This window comes from Triturus cristatus, chromosome 1_2 (assembly GCF_964204655.1).
Source record: "Triturus cristatus chromosome 1_2, aTriCri1.1, whole genome shotgun sequence".
Classification (NCBI taxonomy): domain Eukaryota; kingdom Metazoa; phylum Chordata; class Amphibia; order Caudata; family Salamandridae; genus Triturus; species Triturus cristatus.
Genome location: NC_140580.1, coordinates 830,041,734 through 830,067,007, shown reverse-complemented (window position 1 = coordinate 830,067,007; position 25,274 = coordinate 830,041,734). Strand labels below are relative to the sequence as shown.

The 25,274-nt window shown below is 43.9% G+C and overlaps 1 protein-coding gene and 1 pseudogene across 2 annotated transcripts in view; one reads left to right on the top strand and one right to left on the bottom strand.

Moving 5' to 3' along the window:
* PLEKHG5 (pleckstrin homology and RhoGEF domain containing G5) overlaps positions 1-25,274 on the top strand; it is a 1,098,541-nt gene that overhangs the window by 264,707 nt on the left and 808,560 nt on the right. The window lies entirely within an intron of this gene.
* On the bottom strand, positions 15,079-15,648 carry LOC146868090 (ATP synthase peripheral stalk subunit b, mitochondrial pseudogene; annotated as a pseudogene).

The following is a 25,274-nucleotide window of genomic DNA, read 5'->3' as shown; positions in this document are numbered from 1 at the left end:
TATGTTATGTTATTTTAATTTATTCAGCGCACAGCTACTCGGAAGTGTCCCGGCGCTAACAACAGAAAGGCAGCCCAAAACCACAAATGACCATTAAAACAGCAGAGTCTTCAAGGACTTCCTGAACAGACGAGGATCAGAGATGGCCCTCAACGTCAGGGGAAGCAAATTCCACGCAAGGCAGGCCCTACGGGCAAAAGAGTTGCCCCCCAGCCGTTGACGCTTAAATTTGGGCACCTGCATCAGCAGCAGGGAGGACGACCTCAGCTGTCTCCTAGGAATGTAGAAAGTAAATCTGTCCCGCAGATAAGAGGGACCCAAGCCGTAAAAGGCCTGTTGCACAATGGACAGCATTTTAAATTTCAGTCGTGTTTCAACGGGAAGCCAATGAAGTGACCGAAGCAGTGCCTGAGCACTATGCCTGGGGGACAACCCCCCTAGGAGTCTGGCAGCCGAGTTTTGGACCACTTGCAATTTTTTTACAAGGTAGCCTGGGCAGCCCGCCAGGAGGGCATTCGCGTAATCCAGGCGGGAGAGAACCAGTGCACGCACCACCGTCTCTCTGGCCTTAAATGGCACCAAGGGGAGACATTTCTTCAGACTCCTCATCAGCCCAAAGCATGTGCCTGCCAGTTTTTTTACATGCGAAGCAAAGTTCAAGTTCTCGTCGAACCATACGCCGAGATTTTTTACGGCCCCATTAATCACGGGGGGACAAGGAAAGCCCGAGGGCCAGAGTCTTGTTCTAAATTCCGGAGGGAAAGAGCCAAACAACAGGACCTCCGACTTTGCCTCGTTGCATTTCAGCTGTGCATTAGAAAACCATTGAAAGACAGCAGACAGACACTGATGCGGACAAGCTACCGAGTCGTCTTCCTTGTTCCAGGTGAACAGCAGCTGGGTGTCATCAGCATAGGCCATCACTTTAGCCCCCAAAGACTCCGCCAGGAAAATCAGCGGAGTCACATAGATGTTGAATAATAGAGGGCTAAGTGTCGACCCCTGTGGAACCCCCGTGGTAGCCCTCAAGGGAACCGAGGCACACGGAGGGAGCCAAACCTGCTGCACCCTTCCCTCCAAAAAGGAACTGATCCAAAGCAGCGCCCTCCCAGATATTCCAATATCCAAGAGGCGGTCAAGGAGCATGGCATGGGGCACCGTGTCGAACGCAGCCGAGAGATCTAGCAATATCAGTGCAGCTCTCCCGCCGGCATCCAGACACTCCCGGATCGACTCCGAGACCTCCAACAGAGCGGATTCGGTACTGTAAGAGGCCCGGAAACCAGATTGCGCCGGGTGAAGCACACCAGCTCCCTCCACAAAGTTAGTCAGTTGGGACGTGACCATCTTCTCGCATACTTTGGCCACTTTTGCCCCACTTTTTAGGCCTATAGGCCTGTTAAAAGTCCTCCTGGTGCCTATTCCTTGCCACTAGGAGCAAAATGGACCCAGGATGGGTAAAGTTGGCTCAACAGGCCAGAGATATTCATCTGTAAAGATTTTACCTTTGAATCTAGAAACAAGAAACAGAGCAGTGGGGCTCTGCTGCTATTTCTGTGAAAAACTCGGGGGTAGGCCAGGGCCCGGGGGTCAGCGCATCCTCATTTAAATACTCTCTCCGGGGAGGAGGCATGCATAGGGCCACTTCTCCCTCCTTACTTTGACTCTGGGCCCCCCATCTCCCGAAGCATCAGTGCAGCACTGATTGGATTCCAGGACCACATCCCCAGACCCAATGAAACAGAGAGAGAGGGGGGTAGAGCACAATTGAACCCCACCCAGTGGTAGTGTGCTTCTTCTGCTCCACATGACTGTGTCAAGGGGGATCCGGCATGCACCACAGTATCTACAACCTGCCCACATACAGTGGCAGGGAGAAAGAAGATGGCGATTCCTGCTCCGACAACCAGCAGAGCTGGCTCGGCAGGGAGCCGGCTGAGGCTGCCAGGGGTGGGATCCGTGTGTTGCCCTCTTTGCCTGGAACAACCCAGGTGGTCCATTAGAGAGGCAGGGCCACCCAGGTGAAACAAAAAAACAAATAAAACAAGAGGCCTCATGAGAGTGCAATCGAGCTACTGTTTAAATATCTATGGAGTGTCGTAATGATTAATAAAAGGCATTCCTCTATATACTTGCTTCCCCCCTGGTGCCTCAGGGAGTGTCAGGGGCACTGGCAACAGTTAAGGAGGAGTGTTTTGGGTCTTAACCCCCACACCCCCCAAACATTTTCTATTTTAAAATACTTAAGTCTCATTGGGCCCAGTGCCCATGAATCCAGGAAAGGCTCATCATTGTTTCAAGCTCTCTCTATAACTGGAGCTGTTACTCCTTGGCTCAAGAGTGGGGGGACCCCTTGTGATTCCCCCTATGACTGCATTATGTGGCCTGAGAAGAGTAAAAGAAAGACCTTGACACAGGTGTCTGGTTGAGTTGAAATGCTTGATTTATAATAATTATTGACAGTGATTATTAATAAATATTGCAATGTTTATATTGATAATGAACGCATGTGAATATGATTATTATTCCATTGATTTCAGTTATCAAACTTAACTGGTTATACTTTTTATTAAAGTAGCACCATGACAAAGCCAATAGCTTGCTTTATATATTGATGTGATGACTCCTTGACAAAGCCTGGAGGCCTGCTTTATAAATAATGACCACCCCGCATATTATGATGTGGCATATTGTATAGATGGGGGGGGGGGGGACATTAATGATTATTCGGTTTAAAACCCACTAGGGGTGAAACGTGCTATGAGGGTGTCAACTAAGCTATTTCCTTCTACCCGATGTACATATTTTTAAATTAATGGATAGTATTTAGGTGTGTGTTTGTGTGTTTGTGGATGTATGTGTGTGTGTACTGTTCAATAATTTACTGGCTGTTGTGTGCCTGCGAATTGAGATTGCTAGCCCACACCACCTCCCCTGAGTAGGTCTTGAACTGCTCTGCTTCACTAACCTGAGAAAGTCAAGTGCAAAACACTTTGCTCCCCACTCCTCTGGGCCCAGGAGTTACTGCGCCTGCTGCAGGAATGATACTTGCGTCCTTGTTTAACACATGTACATTAACAGCTTGTAGTGGTCAGGATTAGATGGAATTTTTGCTGATAAAGCCGAATGCGGCAATTTTCCATAATATCTAAAGTCTAGATTTAAAGTACGTAAATATCAAAGAGAATTTTGTGTCCTGGCTTTAAGCAGTGGCATACAATATCTTTCAAATATCTATAAAAAAAAGAACGGCAATGCCCATTACTGTTTCCAGTGCCTAATGTTTAAAAACAAACAAATAAACAAAAATGAAATGCAAGGGCACAATGTTTTTCTAAGAAGAACCTACCACTGGTGCTGCTGAATGGTAGGGTTAGCAATTACCAGCGTTGCTCAGTCTTGATTCAACCTCATGCCTCTTTCTTCCACCACCCTACACTTCCCGTCTCTTTATCTCACTCTTGTAGGTCTGTTTTAATAAGAATAATAATAATAGTTTATTGTTCAGTTAATGAAAACCATAACAATATTACATACACAATTTCAAAAAAGAATTCTAAAAATGTACATTATTGTATACTAAAAAACATCATAAGATATACACCATTGTTAAAATATTCTCCTGCATGTCTCAATAAGATACTTTTGCTTTCAGTTCTTGTTCATGAATGCCTAAAAACTTTATCAATTTGCAATTCATTTGGGAGTCGGATGAGTCCAGTACTCTTATAATAGTGGTTCTACACGATTTTATTCCTCTGTCCAAGAATGCTCTCTGTAGAAAGGTAATTCACGCTGGTTGCAATATCTTACAGTGGCATACAAGATGAACCAAATCTTCCTTTTTATTGCCACATAGCCGGCATTTTTGGTTCTCCATATGCTTCCATTTCAGAGCGTCCACAAGAGTGGGGAACTTTCCAAACCGTAATGCCATTAATTGTCTTTTTACATGAATAGAAAAAGTGGAGTCCAAATAGGCCGCTTGTTTCAGTATTTTATAGCTATTGATCACTGTCCAAGAATGAGATCTTTTAGAAAATATGCCTTTATCAACCAGCAACAAATGGAACTTTGCGGCTTTGTTTAGTGCTAGCTTGAATGTTGGATAGGGCATATTTTTAGTCCAGAGATCAGTAGTACAAATAACTTTTACAGTAGTACAAGTAACTCCAAGAATTTAAAGGTTGGCAAGTTTTTTTCCTGTTCCAATTCCAGCCATAAAGATTTGTTGAGACTATTTTCCTCTACATTTTGTTTTATCTGATACCACAACTTTATGTATATGTAGAGTCTTCCCAATGTTTCATTCAATAGCCCAAATTCTAGGCGTATTTGCACTGGTGAGGCAGTCTGTCTTGGGGAGCTGTAGAACCTTTTTATAAATACTAGTTATTAGCTTGTTTAGAGCTTCTGAGTCCTTTCCATGCATAGCGGCACTGGCATATGATAGTGTTGGCAGTACTTTAGCAGAAATAGTCATCAGTAGTGGTCTTAATGAAGGTCTCTCCAGTTTCTTTGCAAGTGCTTTAGGGGCAAATGTTAGAGCCCCTGCTCGCTGCGTCATATATTTTTTCTGGTCTCGAAAGGATAACTTATCATCTACATAAAATCCCAAATACTTGTAGCATGATACTTTCTCTAATAAATTGCCTTTTAGCCTAATGTTATGATTAGAGGTGATTCGGTTTGTAATGAGCATTGATTTAGTTTTAGATAAATTGAGTTCCAATTTATTTACAGACAGAAATTCAGAGAGTTCGTTTAATAGTCTTGTCAAACCCAACTTAGTTAAGCTCAAAAGAACAATATCGTCTGCGTAAGCAAGATGCAACAATTGTAGATTACCCAGCTTCGGTGAATGTGAGTTACTGCCATCGAGCATTCCAGATAGGTCTGAGATGAATAAATTAAATAGGTGCGGGGCCAACACGCACTCCTATTTTAGACCCATGGTGGTATACACCTTTCTGGAAATTCTAGCTCCATTTCCAAGCTTCACACGAACCAAGGTATCTGTATAAAACAGCAGTAGACCCATAAGTATTCTTTCCGGTATATTCCAGAATTTTAATTTAGTCCACATTAGTTTCCGGTCTACCCTGTCAAAAGCAGTTTTTAAATCTATATAGCACAGATGTAGGTCCTGTTTCTTGCTTTTACATTTTTCAGCAATCAGTGAAATTGGCAGGATATTTGAAATAGTTCCGATGCCCTTTCTAAATCCAGTTTGATGTTTTGGAATTAAATTACATTCTCTTGACCAGTCAACAAGATCTTTAAGGATAAGTGAGGCAAAATACTTAGCTTTGATGTCCTGTAGGGTTGGATCCGTCTCCTCCTTTGTAAATAGGGGTTATGATTGATCCCTGCCAACTATCTGGAACTAGATAGTTAATTTCTACATCAGTGTGAAGTTTTTCTAAGTGCGAGCTCGAATACTCCGAATCATGTTTAAAAGTGGCTTGCGGAATGCCATACGGGCCAGGAGCTCCATCACTTTTACCTTTGTTTATTATATTTATTATGTCCTCTGCTGTGTTAAGATAACTGATTTATCTGTGGAATCAATTCATGCTCAGTTGTCTGTGTCACAGTCAGTGATTGACAATCGTCTGCGTCTTGAAGTTGTTTCTGTTTAAATTTCTCCCTGAGAAAATTAACCCATTCCTGCTCATGTATATTCGATGTTAATACATTATGAGGTCTTGACAAGTTATTTATTGCCTGCCAGAATTTGTTCGAGTTTGAATGTCTTACATTGTAAAGTAGTTTGGACCAGAAACTCTCTGCTTTCACTTTTTTAAATTCCCACATTCTCTTTTTAAATTGTTTTCTCAGTTGTTGAAATGTTTACAAGATTATCCCCTCGGATTTGTCTAAGCGCAGATTCCTCTTTTTAGTTCTCTCTTTAACATTTGTAGATCATTTGGTAGATCTTTCATTTGATCGTATCTATTAACCCCTGATTTCGGGTTCTTTCATTATTTCTGCTAATTTGTTTAGAAAAAACGACCAAGCTTGTATTCTGTTCATGGGTTCTGTTGTTTATTCTGCCAGGAAAACTTTTATTGGTAAAAACAAATCTGTTTTGGTTGTGTTTGTCCATTTCAGACGCTTTCAATTTATTGATGTAATTTCGCCCTCTGGTATATTAGTAAAATGAAATCTTGGCACGGTTAGATTTAAAATGACGTGCTGCATTGAGTGATCACTCAAGGTGGTGTACTCTATGAAGAAGCGAGCTAATGATGGCATCAGAGGAAGTGTTATAAGTGTAAAGTCTAAGGTCGATTGCGCCCTTGGACCGTAGTACGTTTTTTCCGGCAGGCGATCTTTGTCCATTCTTCCGTTGAGCACACGCATACCTTGGAATTCAAGATCGGTTGCTAGTTGCTGACCAATATGGTCCACACGACAAGTCCCAGCATAATGTTGCTGTGGAACACACCAAAATGAATTATCTGCTGTTAAGATTTCATCATCATCAGTCGTAAATATCAGATTGGAGTTAAAATCTCATGTCACTATTAGATTCAATGTGCGTTCAGTACAGCGTAATCTTGATATTGTTTTAGTTGGAAGGGCATTTTTCTCCTTTTTTATTTGAGCCTTCGGTTGTGTGTAGTAATTAATTAATAACATTGTATTACCTTTACTTGAATGTTGATCTGAGAATTTTACAAGTCGTATACTTGGATCCAGAGATTTCAGCTGTTGCATTGTTATTTTTATAGCTGTGGACATGTATACTATCAGTCCGCCTACTGCACGACCATATTGCTTGCATTTTTCCGCAGCTACTGTATAGTCGGTCAAACCTGCTATCGGAATCTCTTCCTGCGACCAAGTCTCCTGCAGGGCTATTATATCACAATCTACCCACTCCTTAAGTGGAAGGCCCTCCTCAAGTAATCGCCTGGCTCCAGCTATGTTCCAAGATAACATGTGTATAGCACTTGTTTCAGAGCTGGTAACCATAACTCCCTTATGTCAGACACTGATTGTGTTGCTTAGTATACTGGGTAGCCAGTTCCATTGATCTTGATTTCATTCAGTCTCCTTTTGTACTTCTGTAACTAATCCCTCTGAAATCTAGATTGTCCGACTCCTACCCTTGGCGTTATATAGAATTGAATAAACCTGTGCGGAAACTGCAGTTTGATTTGTTTTCCTTTTAGTATCCTGATTTTCAATTTTTTTCAGTGGAAATGGATAACGAGGTATTACCGGTGCTATTATTTGAATTCCCCAGGCTGAAAATTGATCCGAGCTACTTAGTATTACCTGTGCTAACTCTGACATCTGCCACGTAGTTAATGTTCGTTCTTTTGTTGAATTATTATCTCAGAAATTGGACTGCTACAAGATCAGAAAATTGTATGTGTTTTAGTTCCCGAATTTCTGCCATAAGTTTCATAATATTGCCTCTATTTAGGATGTCATAATTGCCCTGTGTTTCATATTCTGGGGTCCATGTTACCTGGTGAGTTGCCTGGGTGCTAGATACTATTCCCCTTCTTATATCTTTGTCTTCCATATTCTTAGACTGAGATTTAATTTGATTGGGAATTCAGATACTTAGATGACCATAAGACGGACATAGCTGCTTAGTTTGTATATGATTTTAAGATACTACTGGAGTACATTGATCTGCCACTTCTTCTACTGGATGTCGAGGTAAAGAAGTTGTGTCTACTTTCTCAGCGTATGTAATTGCCCCACTAACAGATTTCCAATTATGAGTATTAGTAGGTTCCCTGTTTACCACTAAATCCGTTCTTAGTTTTTGAGCACTTAACAGAGTATCTGGCTTCATTGCAACATGCTTTTTTGGAGTTGTTAAGTTTCCCTCTGTGATGACCCTATCTTTTCCTTCTTCCTCCTTGTTTTCTTGTAACCGTGGCTGCATTGGTGAGGACAGGTCGTGTTTTTCAGGCTTGTTTTTGCTTGCCACATTGTCTAACTCTTTATATATTCTATTACTTTCTTCATGCTTTACTGTGGCGACTACAATCTTACCCTTTGACTCGGTTTTCATGGGATCTTTAAATGATGCTGATGAGCAGCCATCGATTTCCATTGAAATTGTATTATGAATGTAATTCCTGGGGGCTACCTCCTTTTCCTTATATGTGCCTTTGAGTCCTTCACTAGAGGTATTTGCGTGATTTAGAACACTATCCAGTGTTGTTCCAGGACGATATTCTTCTTGGGGCTCACCTGCTGTTGTTTTAGAGAAGATGGGATATACTCTTTTGCCTTGCTGCGGTTTAGGATCGTTCGTCCTGTTTCTTGTTTCCTTTTCTTCTTCTTTTGCCTTCTAGATTGAGGCCTCTCCTTTTCAGGTTTCTCTGTTGTCATACTCTGATCAGTTCTTATAAGATCCACCTTCTCAGCAGTGGGAAGTTGAAATTCTTTCTTTTGTTCTTGAGTTATATTTGTAGGTGCCTGTGCATGGTCCTGACTTACAATTACCTCTGATTTTATTGTATGGGCAGTCTCCAAATTCACAGCCGTCAAAACCAAGCGCTTATTCAAGCAAAGCATCTGTTCCAATATTGTCGGAAGAAAACCAAATTTGTCTATTATTGGTCCACATGTGCAGGTTGATTCCCATGGTGAGTAAATTGGTTGTACTCTTTTTATTAAAATTGTTAAGTCTTCAAGTTTTGTATTTATTCCAGCTATATATGATGCGATGATATTCATAAGATCTATTTGTATGTCCAATTTATCCGGCTGCATTATCAACGTAGCTGTTGACCTTTGTAGTGCTTGGAATACTGATGGAATTAAGTCTGTTTCACCATTTGTATTGCTTTTGATGTTACTTGCCCCTTTTTCGGGTGAATCTCCAGATTTCTCCGTTGGGTTTGATTGAAAGTTGGCTCTAAGATCAGATATTTTGTCTTTTCCTCCTGTGTGGTTTGGGCTAAACATGTGTTTTTCCTCTTCAACCCTTCCTTGTGCCTCCACCTTTACCACGTGTGTATCTTCCTAAGGTTTGCTCACCCATGAAGAAACCAACTCCTCTTTTTTGTTTCCTTCCGCCGTTATCTCCTGAGTACCTTACACAAGTTTACTCGCCCTTGAGTCATCCAAGTCAGTTAGAGATAGACCTTGGTTTGACCAAAGGTGTACTAAATTGTCTATGTTTGATTGCAAATCATTTAGGCTAACTTCTTGTCCATGCTCAACAGTTTGTTAGGAGCAGCTGTTTGATGTATTCAGATCGTAGGGCTTCTGTGTTATAGCCGAACTACATGGTGTTCTTTCCCCACAGATTTTACTAGAGGCAGGTCGAAGTTCATGATGTTGATGTTCCGAACTAATACTGATGTCGTATCGTGCAGCATGTACTGTTGCTGCGGTTATTGTGGCGCTTTGTAGGTCAGTTTTCATTCCCACTTTCTCCATTTGTAACTGTTTTCTATCTTTCACCTGATCCCTCTCTTTTCCTTCTCTGCCTTTCTCCTGCTCTGGGTCACAGTCTGATGACCCACCACCGGCAACCACTGGCACAAATTAACCCCTTGCATGCCCGCCCCTTTCCCCGCCCAGTGCCGCGCCTTTCATTAGCGGGCGGAGTTCATGACGAGCTGGACTCGTCATGGGCACAGCGCCACCGCAGCCCATGACGAGTCCAGCTCGTCATGGGCACTGAAGGGGTTAAGACCTGGTTGTATCTAAATAATAAATGCTACTCTTATTAGATTGCTCACATATTTGTACTCTGTGTGCATTTCCGTGTTGCTTACTGCTGGTCCTTACTTTTTCCACTTGTTGTTTTTATATATTTTTTATTATTTATTTATTTTTGCTTAATTTGATTGATCTATGCATTTCCCTCTATTTTCGTACTTTGCTCAATTACTACTTAAATCATTCCATTCATCTGTGCCAACAGATAAGTATCCCTGGTGGATCGGTGTCTTTTACTTGGATTGAGATTCACCTGAAATGGGAACTTCTCAAAGCTCTTCTTCCTGTTTCCCTAATGTAAGCATCACTCACTAAGCGATTTGGTTTCACTTATAACCTCGCGCCTGAACTTCTTTCTGGAGAATGACCTGTGCCATATCTAAAATCTGAGCACTTAAGCCTGTTGGATTCCCTGCTATGCTGCTGGAGTTAGTGTTTTCTCTATCCAGTTTCACTTTAGTTGTCAGTCTCAATTAGCATCTTGCATTTCACACATCTCCTCACTTGGGATTTGTCCAGACTGTGCGAATAAAATTTTTTTGTGTGTAAATAAAAAAGCAAGTGCATCATGCTTTCTGCTTTTTCGTTTTTTAAGGGGAGGGCCTTTGTCTTAGAAGGACATGGATGTTTATTCGTGCATTTCTGAAATCAGTACCACCATTCATGGAGAAAGTTTCCAGGCCCACTGTTTTGTTTAAATTTAATAACACGCCTCATTCTTCGTGTGACCTTTAGATTTCTCTTCATCAGACACAAGGACATTGAAAGCGGCTCCAGAGAGGGGAGAGCAATAAGCCTCGACTTTCTGTCTTTTCTTTCTTCTTTTGCAAATGAGCGTCACGTGAAAAGCAGAGGACCTTATGACTGGGCAGCCGGACCATCCCACTTACCATTTAAATACAATTCGCAGGAAGTCAAATGCCACCCTAATGCTCTTGATTAATGCTTTATTTAAGTTCATGCATTCCCTTCAAGGGCACAGCTGGCAACAGTGCATTATCAAATAAAGAATCAAATATATTGCAAATACAGAGCTGCAACAGAATAACAACTAGGGCTTGATTTATTACACATATATATATGTGTGTGTGTGTGGGGGCCTAAAGATTTTTCTTAGAAGCCGTTCAATACCAGGACCGAATCGTCCCACCTCCTCATGCCTCTTTCCCGCCACCCTACACTTTCTAACATTTGATATCACTCTTGTCGATTCTTTTTTATAGCTTCTTTCGTTCCCCCCTTCATCATTGTTTTTCTATTTTTCACTTACTCCTTCTTTCTTCCTCTCTTACTTTGGGATACGTTCTGATGATCAAACATACGTCCCTGTTGCCAAAAACGAGTGCCGGGCCCCCCACCTGCAACCACCGGCACAAAGTAAGCCCCACTGGCAACAACAAGGAAATGTTGGGCTAACAAAAGTGCGACCTAGGCTGACTTTTGAAGGATTGCAGCACGAGTATGCTGTGGTGGCTGAGCGCAGTGAGTTCTCTATCATGAAAGAGATTTATCTATGACAGTCCGACAAATCCAGAGGACCCCATAGAGTAAAGGTCTAATCCAGAGGAACCCATGGAGTAAAGGTCTAATCCAGAGGACCTCATGGAGTAAAGGTCTAATCCAGAGGAACCCATAGAGTAAAGGTCTAATCCAGAAGACCTCATGGAGTAAAGGTCCAAACCAGAGGGCCCCATGGAGTAAAGGTCTAATCCAGAGGACCTCATGGAGTAAAGGTCTAATCCAGAGGCCCTCATGGAGTAAAGGTCTAATCCAGAGGACCCTCTAGAGAACCTCATGGAGTAAAGGTCTAATCCAGAGGACCTCATGGAGTAAAGGTCTAATCCAGAGGACCTCGTGGAGTAATGGTGTAATCCAGAGGCCCTCATGGAGTAAAGGTCTAATCCAGAGAAACCCATGGAGTAAAGGTCTAAATCTAATCCAGAGGAACCCATAGAGTAAAGGTCTAATCCAGAAGACCTCATGGAGTAAAGGTCTAATCCAGAGGACCCCATGGAGTAAATGTCTCATCCAGAGGACCCCATGGAGTAAAGGTCTAATCCAGAGGAACTCATGTAGAAAAGAAAGGTCTAATCCAGAGGACCCCATGGAGTAAAGGTTTAATCCAGAGGAACCCATGGTGTAAAGGTCTAATCCAGAGGTTGGAAGCAAGAGTATCTTTGGAAATGTTTGTAAAAACCAGCTTCCAACTGCAGTGAATGAGCTTTTTTCTATTTGCCCAAACTGTGAAGTGTTTCAGCGAATCTGATTGGCCAGCCATGGCCAACGGGATTGGCTATCTGGAAAACTTTGGAAGTTCCTGACAGAATGCAATAGAATTCTTCTCAGTGGGTAAGCCGGTTAGTAAAACAAGAGATGTGGATACCTTCAGTGCATTATTTGTTAAAGAAAGAGTGCTGTTGCCCAAAGCTCTGCTGAGAAGCTAGCAAGAGGCGCTATTAAATGTCATAACATCGAATACCTAGGCTATGTAGTCTTACATCCACAGCAGGCCTCTATAATCCACTGCCAGACACTCACTCCCCCTTTATCCCGCTCTTGCCAGTCCCTGCATTCTCCCTTTGTGAAGGTTTTTCCATCTTTTCCTTCTTCCTTCTTTCCACTCTCTCTTGCTCTCGGGAAATGTCTGAAGAGGAAACATAAGTGCCGGTCCCCACAAAAGGATGCTGGTGGCCCTCACCGGCAACCACCGGCACATATTAAGGACTGAATGCCTTTGTAAACCAATCTACTCTGGGCAATCAATGGAGCCAATGTTGTCAAGGTAGCACAGCTCAGACTGTTTGATGTGACAGCGCAGCAGTCACACATGCCCGAACTTCTCATATGCCACAGTGGTTGGTTTTGCTCCAGGTCTGCTCTTGTGTGGTAGCTACTAACACACCTGTGTTAGGGATGCACGTTTGCCAATGCTGCTGTAGCGCCTGCTCTTGCACCAGAAATACTTGTGTTGTGCAGTAGCTGTCATATGCCAGGTCTTCTCATGTGCTCTGTCTGCTCTTGTGCCAGCAGTTTTCCTGGTTTTACTAATTCTGTGCAAGGGATGCACTTGTTTTAGGGCTACGTAAAATGTGGGCTGCTCGATGCACGAAGACCACTATATGTGCCAAGTAGCACTTAATTTGAGCTGGTGGTTTCCAGTCCACAGCACCAGCACTTGATTGTCAACACCAGCTCTAGTGGCAGTCCACCACAAGGTGACACTGTCTGTTTAATTTTGAGATAAGCACAACAACCGTGTTTATTCAGTCAAATAGCATTGAAAATGAATGATAATTACCTCTCATATCATTATTATAGCTTTGTGTGGCCTGAAATAGTATGAATTGTCACAGTTATGGGAGTGCGATGGTTAGGAGTTATGTCGGTACTGTTATTAGCAGCGCTGCCCGGGGCAATACGTGGTGAAGGCTACAGTGGCCGCCCGAGAAGGGCCCCAGCACTTCATTTTTTACAAATTAAGCACTGCCAAGGCACCTTTCATACCAGGCTGTGCAATGATTTCGGTGCTGAATGTGCAAGGTGAACGAAACGTGACAAGGGTACCCTTTTCTGAAGATTTCTATTATATTTTATAGCCCCCAGTCTCTTAGCTGAGTCATTTATATGTGTGTATCATGTAGTGGACTGTCGTGGGACATTGTAAAGTGTTTTCTAGGGGACTGGTAGAGAAAAAGTAGAAAAACTAGAACAAATGTGGTGAAGGTAGGAACATTAAGAAAATGCAATTAGTATAGTCATAGTCAGTAAATTCAAGGATAATTATCGTAACTGTGAGAGTTAGAGGAAGAGGGATATTAAATTAGATCATAATATTAATAAAAGGAAACTATGAGGAAATACAAGTTAGTCTCTATATGTCAATCCCTATAAGCTATAACACATGGGAGAAATGCCTAAATAGAGCACATGGCAGAGGATGGAAAGACTGGCAAAGAATAAATCTAAATAGAGAACAAGACTATGAAGAAAGGTTAGCTTTGAAAACTTCAGTCACCAGGTACACCCTACGAGTTAAGGCCAAAGGCTGTCTGTCTATTGAACAATTCTAAAGTCTCAGCAGAAGGTGAGACCAAGTTAGGTATGTAAAATGAGGAGCTATTTAAGCCCTTCGCTGCTGGGGACATTCCGCTGCAGCGCTGGGGGGGCATGGGGGCAGCGCGGTGGGCCTGTGCTCATGACGGAGCCGCTCCGTCATGAGCCACAGTTGAGCTGTGCTCATGACGGAACGGTTCTGTCATGACTCCGCCCAGTTGCGTTGTCCCCCCGCACAGGCGGGGAAACAGCGCCACGTAGGCGGAGCGGCCGCCAACGGGCGTGTCATGACGGAACCGTTCCGTCATGAGCACACGGCAACCGTGGCTCATGACGGAACGGTTCCGTCATGAGCGGGGAAGGGGTTAAGCCATGACTAATACATAGAACAAGGAGAGAGATATGCTAGCTACAAGATTCGATGTAAGCAACTAAAAACAGTTTGAAATTAACACTAGCTATGCATCCTTCATCAGATATTGCTACATAAAGCATTATATTAGATGACTAGAGCAGAGACCTATAAGTAGAATATATTGTAGCACTGATAACAACAAGCATTGGCATAGCCAATAGGTCTCGCTTTTGGTATTCTGTAAGCGGTTACTTATCCAGCAGATATTTGTGCAGTAATAGAAAGTGTTGCATGCCTAAAGATTGATAATCTAGAAGTCGATACCTATTGGCTATTTTTGTATAACAAATACACGTAAAACAAAAGGTTTGTATGAGTAGGCGTACATGTTTGTAAATGCAATCTACATTTTTTGTAGTAGCATTTTTGCATTTTGTTCAATGACTGTTTTACCTTGTTATTACTATTGTTTATATTTACTTTGCACTATAGTCCATAAAATCTGCATGCGAAATAATGGTTTTTTAACATGTTTTTATTGTTGTGCACTTTTGAAATTATTTGTGCAAGATATGAACAATAATATTTATAGGAATAATGGACCAATGTTTTCGCCTTTGGGACCTTATAAGTGCTTAGTTCTCCAGCACAATATCCTTGGTGCAACAACATCAAGTGTCGCATGGCTAAACACTTATAAGGTCCCAAAGGCGAGACCTATTGGCTATGCCAATGGAATCTATAATCGAGGGTCCAGGGTATATCATCATCATGTTTCTTTTTTCTTTCTTAGGGGTAAATATATATATATATATTTTAGATTATTATAGGGCACGGTATCTGAAAAGCTCAAGTCCAGTTCCTCTCTCACATGGAGGTGTGAAGTCTCAAGTTTGCAAGCTGGCTTATACAGTCTGGGATGGCGCCTTGATGCCCGAAATACACTTTACGGTACTCCCCTTCTATTACGCAGAGATACTCTGCATAACGTTTTTCTCCACCCATTTCAACGTGCCACCTTCACCTTGCTCCCGGCGGAACTTCACGTGCTACAGGTTGTCGTGATAGTCTAAGCGCATCTGCGCCCCGTGGTGAACGGTGAGAAGCCTTCCCGGTAATTTGAATTGAGTACCATGACAACGGTGTTTCTCTTGGCATCAAAAATGTAATGGCGTCCAACCCGCCACTGTACTTTGCTCTCGTCTGTAATTGCCTGATTGAAGGCATCAATGGCTGAATCTTTCATCTGGTGGGCTTCAGCAACTTTCTTCTCGTTCAATTTATCAGCAAAAGCTGCTACTTTGCGTCCAAATTTCATAATTCCATATATTATGGAAACACCAATGGATGCGTCAGCAAAGGTAAATTACATAGATTTATTTTTAAAGCATGCACAGCAGCAGCCCAGTGCCCTGCACACGGGGGCCTGTAACTTCTGTATTTGGATATAGAAGCTGTAAAATGTCTTGGCGCACTTTCCCTCCTTTCTCTGGAAGTGGTGGCACGGGAGCTGGTCGGTGTGGAGAGGTAGTCATTTTTTTTATGTGCAGATTTACATAGCACAAACTCAACCAGAAGGTATTGGAGCTCTTTACATGAGCACCAGTTACGTTACAGAAGGACACATTCATTTTTGGTAGGCACGGGGAGATTGTCATTTGCCCAGAAACACAGGACACTGAGAAGACGCCGAGGGTCGAACCTGGTTCCCCGGCTCTAAAGTCGGCAGCTGTGTTTGTAAGGCCACAACCTCAGCCCAAATGACGCTGAAGGGCACGAGATTGTTTTAAGGGAGAAGCGGAACTGAGAGCTGCCCTGAACAACATGCCTGCGGGTCTCCAGTGTACTGCTGTCACCGCCAGCCTCATGAACACTTCTTTGTGCCCTAAGTGTCATTGGCACATAGGTGTAATATTAATAACTTTCTTTCACTATATGGCCATATATGCCACACTTCTGCGTTTCTAAATTTTGTAGCAAAACAAGGTCATAATACTCAATTCATGGTAGTCAATTTGCTTCTTCTAGAGTCTTAAGGACCGAGGCTTCCTATATATAGAGCATTTCAACTCTCAAAGTTCAAAACACTGCATGTCGTCAGCGACGGGTGTTTAGTTCACTGACCATCCAGTCGATGCACTGGTTCGTAGCACTATAAATACCTTATAGCGCTAATGTTGTCCTTTACATGTCACACCGTCTATCGACCTCAGAACCACGAAAGAGGCCGGGTGAGCACGACTTGGTTTGATTGTTAAGCGCCTCATACACTGATCTTTGAGAGCGCGAATGGACCGGACCTGATTATTTGAAAGAACGATTTGCTCACCCCTCATCACTTCAGCTATGAGTTCGATGAATCTCAAGGTGCATCGCATGTGCGTACCATGACATTAACACAGCGTCATGACATTAACGCCACATGACCCGAAATCCCACACTTTTCGTTCAATTGCCTGTGTAAAACCAACAACGTCACAGCGTCCCTCAAAAAGCGTGGTGAACGCGCAGCATACGTGCTGAGTATTAATGGCTTCAAAGCTCCCTTTTCGTTTTCTTGGCGTATGTGCTGAGCAGTCTGTTCTACTTTTGTTTTCCGAGCAAATAAATCAGCAACCCCAGACAGAACAAGCGCGCGAGTGGTGCGTGCGTGCGTGCCACTGCGAGTGATCTGTTTTCAATTATCGCGCCCGTGTCTGGGCACGATAATTGAAAAAAGATGTGGCCTGTGAAGGTAACCGCACGCAATAGGCCGTGGGCGGAGCAAAGGCGGGACATGCACCCTCCTTTGCCCAATCGAGTGCTGTCTTTGTTAAAAAGACGCACGCAAAGCCCAATAGCCGGGGACAAAACGAAAAGCACACGCACGAGCGTGTGCGAGCGTGTGGTGAGATTTGAAAAGCCCTTACATAAAGTCGAGCAGCGCAGTGCATGCACACTACGCTAGGCTCGACCTAAAAAGGAATATCAAACAAACCTAAGGTAGGCTAGATGAAGAGAAAATAAGACAAGCATGTTTGCCAAAAGAACATAAATATTAAGCATGTGAAACAGAGTAAAGTTATATGTGGCCAAAACTATAACCTTTCGGAGCCGGAACTTGAATGTTTAACATATAATGTGTAAACATTGAAATATAAAGTGAAAAGTACAATACTAATAGTAAACCTTAAGAATAATGTATGTCAATTGATGTTAATAATCCGGCAGCCCTAAGGAAGCAATTGGAATTCTGAAACATATGTCAACACACAAGACAGAGTCCTGTGCAAGCAGATTTCCGTGTAGACAGATGCAATGAGTGACTGCACACGCCTGCAAGGGGCATCATCAGAGGGGACCCTGCCCATATGCCACCACTATGTAGCGCACATCCAGTGCGCCTACTGACAGTTTCATTGCCTTTGTACCCACATCTGTAATACTACACTGGTACAGAGGAAAAGTGTTTCCTCATTTGCATATGGCCTCTCCCCCATGCAAATTAGGCCCCCCCCACCCATGAGTGTGCCGGTGTATAATAAATGCTGGCATGATCCGTATTAAAAAGGGCCTGCTAAGCATATTCAGTCTCTTCTATAATAACAAAGTGCTCTTGTTTGTAATTAGCGGGTGCAAATGCCTGTTGCACCCAGGGCCAGACTGGGACAGAAAATAGGCCCGGGCATCCAAGTCAATGTGCTCCCCTTAACGCATCCCCTGGGTAAAAAGTGGTGGGCCTGTTTTACAGCGAAAAAAATGCCTTACACACTGACTTATCGGACTGCCTTTCAGGCACTAACTGATTGCCCTATAGGCCAGTCTGACCCTGGTTGCACCCCGAGGGCCCTTTGTGTGCAGTGGCAGCTGCCATGTACCAAGGGTGGTAGGGCAGGGGGAAGGCAAAAGAAATGTAAATAAAATAAAACACTTACCTTGAGGCATGGCCTGACGTGATGTTCTCCTCCACCGGTCGTCTCCCTTCTAGGAAGGCTCCAATGGGGACCAGGAAACTGCACTAATCAATCCTGGCACTGCTCTCACAGCATGAGAGCAGCGCCATGAGTGGCTACAGCAGCCTCTCTCAGCGCTCCTAAGAGCACTGGAGGCCTACTCTTTCTCTAACCCAGCCGTCTAAGACAGCTAGGTTAGAGAACTTTAAAATGCGCATGTCTGGCTGGCCGTCCCTAGACGGCTGGCCAAAGAGACATGGGCATTTTAAAGCGCACAGCTCCCTGCTGTCACTCAGCAGCACTGGCCCCGCCCCATCCTATCATTCAGTTCAGGACAGGTCGGTTGCAGAAAAATAAAATAGTAATAAATTAACTTTGTTCCCAGACAATGAGTTACTTCTTGTTCTTGTTAGGTTGGGGCAATCTAACACTCCCTGACAGTGGAGTACCTTAGGCTTATGAGATGGCAGTATTTTCTTGCCCTAGAAATCGCCTTAGGTCACAGTTTTCTAGCATTTTCTTAATAGAGTGCTAAATCCTTCTTGGTCAGTAGGTAATAAGTTGAAACAACACCATAGCCCCTCCCCCATCATTGGATGCATCACTAATCTACACCTGGTGCTCAGAGGAATTTTGAAAGCCTGACCGGCCAAATCCTAGTTCCTTTTTATTTCATTGTTTTCAAATGCAGTTAATGAAATGCTAAACAACTCCCACTAACGTTTTTACAAGTGAGCTGGAAGGGGCGGTCACTTACCTCTCCTGCTTATTACCACAACCCGGGAGTGAGGTGTTTACCAGGTGCATTGAATACCACATATTCTGAATATTCCCTAGAAAATGGGGATTTACATCTGGAATTGCCGTGTTCCATCACACTTCTGGATGTATGGCAATAATATAGGATAATTTGAGTGTGGTAACTTGTCAGGTTTTTGCTGCACAACCTATTTATCAGATCCTTGCGTAAACAGGGGTTTGCACAGGGGAATGGAATTTAGATTCACAATCCGAAAAGCTTTTTCCATCTTTTTTTCGGTTGCCTAGATTTTCTGATGAGCTTCTGATCAGTGCTTAATTTGAGCCGGTGCTTTCTGGTGCTGAGCACCGGCACTTAATTGGTTTCCGGTGCTCGGCACCGGGACCTAATTGTCAACACCACACTTAGGGCAGTCTGCCACAAGGTGGCGCTGCTCATGTAATTTAGAGATCAGCAGATTAACAGTTGTTTAGGAAAACAATATACATAAACAATTTACTAATACCTGCCTCGCCAGCCATTCCTTTAGCTTTGGGGACCTACAATAATCTCAAATGTCGCATTTACATGCGAGAGAGATGGTTAGTGGTTGTTTTGGCAGCGATGACAGGGGTCATGGGTGGTGCAAGCTGCAGTGACCTCCTGGTCAGAGCCCTGGCACTCAATATTTTACAAATTAAGCACTGCTTCTGATGGCTTTTTGCACTTTTCACCTGCACCACACTTGAATACATAACCCCTCCATTGTGAAATTCTGATTGTCGATAAAGTAAGGCACACTCCCACCCCTGGCCGATCTCCAGAGGTGCAGCCGATTGTCAGTACTAAGGCTGCTCCTGTGTAGCCACAGCAGAGAGACGCTGAGCCCCAGACGTGAGTCATCCCTCGGCGTTGCCAAACGTTGCTTGGTTCAGAAATGGGTCCAACTTGCTGTCAAGCTAAATGGAACCTGCAGGGCTCTTGGCTTGGAGATAATATGGTGTAATTCATTTAGTTATGGTCTAAAAATAACCCCAGGGCAATGGTTAACTGAAAGCACGAGGACAGCCTCACCTGTTAAAACAAAGAGGTCTGCTGCTCCCGTCTCATGTCAAATGGAAAATAGTTTGAGGTGAGGAGACAATGTTATATCTGTGATTTGGGGGTACCCCGGCATCTCTTGTTTAAATGGAGCAGATGGTTGCGTGTGTGCGTGAAGTTTTACTGGGTGCTTTCCAAATACTTCCATCAGCATGGGTGGAAACCTGCCCTTGAATATTTAGATAGCCTGGTGTTGGCCAGGGTCCTGCTGCTGATTGAGTTTGGCATTTGTATAAAGTGCTGCACTAGGGAGTGAACATGTGAGGTACATTTTTATAGCGCCTCTTTGAAGTCATTGTCTCTCTCTCTAGGCACTTTAATGCGAAAATATTTCGTGGAGAATGAATGCCAGTGCTCACAGGCAATCACAGTGTCCACAGTTCGCTATGTGCGTGCTCTCAGTTCATTGAAATTAAAAAGGTACACTCATCACACTGCCTGCAAAGTACTGATTCAAATATAATAATACTTAAATACCTGCTTTCGATGTACAATGAATACAAACCACCTACTTGAGTCAATCCCTACAGTTCTGTTTTCTAATTTGGAGAAATTGGCGAGTTGTGTTTCTTTTATTTCACCGCCAGGGTTAGCTGGAAAGCACTGGATGTTTGGGGAGTCTAGTTAGGACCTGCCTATCAGGCAGCACAATCTGTCTGGTTGCAAACGACCTTTTGGCTTACTAAGCATTCACAGGGGCTTGCAGCCCATCCCGCCCATTGTTTACCATTGGTTGGCTTTATTGTCAGTCTCATTTGGTTGCTTCTTATTTGATGGCTTTCATTGTCCCAGATTGTCCATGTTGTGTTTTCCCTCCCCTGAAGCAGAGCCTCTTTAACACCTCGTTAATTGTTTGTCTTGTATCCTTTCACTGCTCATTTTTTGGAGACGTTCTTGTTTTCTTTTTACTTATAGTCTCCATGAGAGATCATGTCTTTTCCAGCTCTTTCCTCGTGTACACACCCAAAAAGTCCATGCTCCATGCTATCTCAAACACATGTGCTGCTCTTTCTCATGTACTTCTCCCCCACTCACGGTCATTGTTTCTCACCTTTGCATGCTTCTCACCCTGTGTTGCTCTCACTCTCATTTGGTTCCCTCCCCACCTCTCTGTTTCTCTCATTCGCTCCTGCTTATGCTTTTCCCACCACCCTCCAGTGTTCTTCTCTCAGTGCTTAATTTGTGCCTGGTGGTTACCGGTGCATGGCACCAGCACTTAATAGTCAGCACTGGCTATAGTAACAGTCCACCACATGGACTTTTGAAATGAGCACAACAACTGTCTTTATTAAGTCAATATACATTGAAATTATTAATACTAGCCTTTAATGCCGTTATTATAGCTTTGTGTGGCCTGAAATAGTCTAAATTGTCACACTTGTAGGAGTGCGATTGGTTAGGTGTTATGTTGGTACTGTCATTGGCAGCGGAGGCAGCGTATGGGTGGTACTCAATACAAATGAGGGAGAAAGGGCGCATATAGGTCCAGCATACAGGCCCCAATAAATGCAATGTAGCACCGGAGTATGCAGTTCCTGTAGGGTGGGGAAAGAAGAGAATGGGGCTAGATTGGTTAACATCCTTACTCAGTAGTGGAGTGTGGGTCTCTCCCAATTTGGGAAGTGGGGCCCACACACCCATTTGGGTGTCATGCTTCACTATTGTACACGCCCTGGCCACTTTCGAACAATCTCGATTTTAAACCATTGTACATATCACGCACACTGTCACCGAGCACTTATTATTCACTGTGTCACTTGTGTCATCACACCATTGCCTGACGGCCTTCCGTGAAATATTAATATTGATGCATATATATATATATGAATGACGTAATTTATATATAAAGAATTTGTCTTGCAGTTGAACTGTCTTGTGTGTTGTTTACTGCTTAATTATTGTACATTATTCAATTAACGCTTGACTAAGCAATACTTTCACCCAACAGAACCACTGAGTGGGATATAGGGCATGAGAAGAAAACCACCAACAAGCCTTCTGTCTCCCAAGCTATCCCAGAATTCCACGGCGTCTTCCTACCAGAAGGCTCTCCATTGCCTCCCCTCCCAAGAGTGAAAGCCTAGTCTGCCTAACTAATCGCTTAGGGTGAAAAACGCAATCAGTTGGATTTTATCCAGTGGGTACCTCACAGCAGTTCTTAATATGTAAAATAATAAGTGCCAGGGCCCTGACCAGGAGGCCACCGCAGTTTGCACCACCCATCGCCCCTGTCATCGCTGCCAAGACAACTACTAACCATCTCTCTCATCTGCTAGTGCGACAGTTCAGATTATTCCAGGTCCCCAAAGCTAAAGAAATGGCTGGGAAGGCAGGTATTAGTAATTTTGTAATGTATATTGCAACCACTGTTCTGCTCATCTCTAAATTAGACGAGCAGCGCCACCATGTGGCAGACTGCCCTAAGTGCCGTGTTGACAATTATGTGCTGTGTCGAGCACCGGAAACCACCGGCTCAAATTAGAACTGCCTCACAGTCCTTTTAATGGTGTTTATAATGTGACCTTGGTAACCAATAATGACCCTATTCTAGTCGTCTATCAATACAAATGGCAGTTCTCCACTTAAACACCAGTGCATACCTGCAGCCTAAGCCTGCCTCGAGCAAGTCTTGAGCCCGGGAGTACATTAATTAAGCAGCCCTGTCAGGATCCGACCTCAATGGGCTGATGAATTCCTTCTCCCTCCCTCTTATGGGTCAGAGTTATGTTTATTACCTCACCTCCCTCCTCACTGCATGTGCTAGAGAGGTGCATTAAACACAGTGGGGCATAACCCCCAAGTCATCTATACTGATGAGGGCCAGCACAGTCACCTGTGGCTCATTGACCTGGTGGCTAGGGTGTGTCTGAGACTCTCTCTCTCTCTCTCTCTCTCTCCACATCTGCACATGGACACCAACACAAACAGGGCCGAACTGGGAACCAAAACCGGCCCTGGCAAAGTGCTTGGCTGGCCCCCAGGGGTTTGGGGGTGCGGCCGAGCTGTGTGCCAGGGCCAGTTTCAGCCGATTTTGTTACAGGGGATGAGCTGCAAAAATGACCCGTTAACAAAAACGGCCCCCAAGGGCACAAAACTAGCCGCCACCCTGGCAGTCCACCAGGGAAACGCTCAGTGCCCACTACTGCCAGTCCTGCCCTGAACGCAAACACATGTGCACACACTCCTACACATGCACAACCACACACACAATGCACATATTCTCTCAAATATGCACATATATAGGCCAAGGCACTCATACCCTCTCTCTCTTCTGCCCCTCTCTCATTTCTTCATTAAATATATGGTATATTTCACCCCGTGGAGTCCTATGGGAGGCATGTGGGTCTCCGCAGACTGTTGGCAGTGGCAGGCTCTGACCTGCCCTGATGACTAGGACATGCATTGTGAATTGTTCTTAGGTCCTCTGCATTGCCTGAGTCGTGTGACCAGGTTGGAGGCCAAATACAGCCCTAGCATGTGCTGTGGTATGCGGTTCTGTTATAACATTATTACTGCCCTGGAAGTCCTTTTGCGCCGGAATCTGAGCGGTGGCCAAGAGGAGCAATGGGATGCCAGTGAAGGCAGGTATGACTCCCCTCCAGCCCTCCAAACCGGTGCCTGGTGTTGCAGAAGGCCTCCGATGCAGGGCGAAGCGAGTACTGCCCTCCAGCAATGATGGAAGCTGGGCATTGCATTAAGTAGGAGCACAGAGTTGTGTTTGTGCAATTGTAAATGTAATGGCGACCAGGCACCACAGCCAGATGGATTATCAGTCTTCCATGCATTCGGAAGAAGAGGGCAAGGGGAACCACATGGCATCCAGGGAAGGTATGGACCATGATATCAGGGACGAAGGAGGCAAGTGATGCTCTTTCCTCCACCAAAGGCAATATGGATGTGGGAGGTTCCTTTTGTAAATAATGGTCTCCACTCATCTTCCTGGCTGGGAGGCCTAGGAGTACAAAGCACTGCTTCTGGAACAATCTTTCAGCATGTTAACTTTGGTTCCTGTAGAATAGTGTTAGTGCCAGGACGGCTGTCTCTTCCAGAGGTAATGTTATGTTAAATGTATTTGTTTAGTGCACGAATACCCAAGGGCGTCTTGACGCTGGCTACAGAGTGCAGAGAAAAAAGTGAAGAGTTACGTTGTATTGAATAACCAGGTCTTGAGGGATTTCCTGAGAGTCAAAAGATTAGTGGAGGATTTGATAGTGCATAGAGGTAGATGCAAGCTGAACCTGAGAAAGCCCCTTGGGCAAGTGAAACCTCCAATAAGCCACTGTTCCTTAGTGTGGGCCTGTGAGGGTGAGTAGAAGGAATATTCCTCCACTTGTGGAACCGCAGAAACACATTCAATCATCAATAAGTACAGGCAAGTTTTGCTTCTGTCCATAAAATGTAAAATGTAAATTTGATACTTGTATAGCGCACTACTCACCCGCAAGGGTCTCAAGGTGCTTGTACGAATACTGCTGTGGAATCCATCCTGGCTTTCCCTGTGAGGCGTCCACTCCTGGGCACCCCCAAGGTGGAGGCCAGGCATCCTTAGCGTTGTGGGGGTTGTTGTGGAGATTAAGCAAGCTATTGCCCAGAGTGGGACTCCATGATTGGAATAGGCACCGAGGCGAGAATTATCAGGTCCGTGGAATTTTTTAGCCCAAGACCCACCGAGGGGGGGAATTGAACCCTGGTCCCGGGCTAGACCTCTGCATCAGGGTCTGCCGCTCTAATCATTGAGCCACACTTCTCCATGATCATGATCTGTGGATTGAAGAAGGACTTTAGTTCCTGGAACTCAATCAAAACTCACTTCACGAATGCAAAATTAAATTCAAACATTCGACGGGTTCACGAGTCAAACAGTGGGTGGCTTCTAAGAGGATCCTGTGAAAGAAGAAATAAGCAAGAAAGAGGTTGGATCCTAACTGACACTTCCCTCTTCCACGTATGTGCTATATTCCATTTGGTATTCTGCCGGCACACTGAGTGGCTGCTACCAACACACGTAATGTACTAATATATTAGAGTGAGATGTGACCTAGAGGCTAAAGCTGTTCACCTTGGAATTGGGTAACCAGGTTGGAATCCCGGTCTCGTCTCAACATCATGAGATTATGGGCAAATCACTTAATCTCTTTGTGCCTCAAAAAATGTATAACCAGTTATGTTGTAAAGTGCACTAATGCCATCGGGCCAAATTCAGACTCTATAAAACTGCAAACAATTTAAATGTAATATGTGAGCTAAGAAACCGAGTCAGTTGGGTTTTCAAATCTCACAGAGGTCAAACTATATTCCACACGCTAAAAAAGTCCTATGAACTGATGCCTTATCAGGGACCATAAGCACTTTCCAAATGCTGCTATACAATATAATACATGTTACATGC